The 1,306-nt window shown below is 40.3% G+C and overlaps 1 long non-coding RNA gene across 1 annotated transcript in view; it reads right to left on the reverse strand.

Annotated features, from left to right (window-relative positions):
• The window catches only part of LOC105982802, a 4,009-nt gene extending 3,154 nt beyond the window's left edge, over positions 1-855 (reverse strand). Inside the window, exons 1-2 of the long non-coding RNA XR_001174917.1 lie at positions 797-855; positions 446-474 (exon numbers count right to left, since the gene is read on the reverse strand). This is a non-coding gene — a long non-coding RNA (uncharacterized LOC105982802). The remainder of the gene's footprint in view (positions 1-445; positions 475-796) is intronic.
• Between the last annotated feature and the right edge of the window lie 451 nt (positions 856-1,306).

A 1,306-nucleotide genomic window follows, 5' to 3' on the forward strand; every position in this document is an offset into this window, starting at 1 on the left:
AGCTCAGGGACAGTGCCCAGGCCCTGAGTTCAAGCTCCAGGACTGGCACAAAAACAAAAATTGAAAGCAAGTGAGGAAAGAAGGAAGGAAGGAAGGAAGGAAGGAAGGAAGGAAGGAAGGAAGGAAGGAAGGAAGGAAGGAAAGAAGGAAGGAAGAAAGGGAAATCAATCAGATATGTTCCTTGTAAAAAAAAAATGTAAAGGGACTGGGAAGGTGTCTCAGTGGTAGAGTGCTTGCCTTGCATGCATGAGGCCCTGGGTTCGATTCCTCAGCACCACATAAGCAGAAAAAAAGCCGGAAGTGGCACTGTGGTTCAAATGGTAGAGTACTAGCCTTAAGCTGAAAAGTTGAGGGACAGCGCCCAGGCCCAGAGTTCAGGCCCCAGGATTGGACCCCAAAAAATAAATAAAATGTAACGATTGTGGAAACTTCTATATATACTTACCATATGATCCAGAAGTTTTATATCTGTACCTAAGAGAAATAAAAAAAAATATTCATGCAAAGATTTGTATATTCATGTTTTATTCATTTTTACTTAGCATACATAAGAGGCGAACTGGGTTGGGGGAAGCTCAAAGGCCATTAACCGATTAATAAGCATACCCTTAAAAGTTGATATTATTGTAAAGAAAAGGAGTCGACTATTGATATATGTAGCAACATGGATAAACCTCAAACACTTTATGCTAAATGACAGACTTTGACAAAAGAATACATACTACACCTCAATGGTCCTGTGTGTATGAAATTCTAGAAAAAGCAATAGAGAATAATCTATTATGATCTGCATCACCTATTTTTCTTCTCATCAGGATCTTTCCTATTAGAAGAAAACATCTTGTTCTTTCTCACTCCTACCTCAGTTGTTTAAAAGCACACCAATTGTTGCCTGGAGCCAGGGATGGGGAAATAATTTACTAATAAGAAAGGGGCAAAGGGAAACTTCTTACCCTTGTTAGGAAAACAAGAACACTACCACTTGGGTTCTGGCCCAAGCCCAAGAAACATTTTAACATGATAAAAAAAATGTTTCTCCCTTTCTTTCTCTCTCTTTCAATCTCTCTCTCTCATTCTCTCTTCTCTGTCTCTGTCAGTCTGTCTCTGCTGATGTCTGTGTCTATCTGTCTCTGTCTCTGCCTCTGCTTCTCCCTCTCCCTCTTCTTTTCTCCCTCCCTCCCTTTCTCAATCTCTTTCTGTGCTGGGGATTGAACTCAAAGTCCTTAAGCATTAAGTATATATATTCTCTACTGAGCCACACCAGCAGCCCTGTTCAGTGTCATACCTGTGAATATATCGAATTCAT

The sequence above is a fragment of the Dipodomys ordii genome, unplaced genomic scaffold (genome assembly GCF_000151885.1).
Source record: "Dipodomys ordii isolate 6190 unplaced genomic scaffold, Dord_2.0 Scaffold17, whole genome shotgun sequence".
Taxonomy (NCBI): Eukaryota; Metazoa; Chordata; class Mammalia; order Rodentia; family Heteromyidae; genus Dipodomys; species Dipodomys ordii.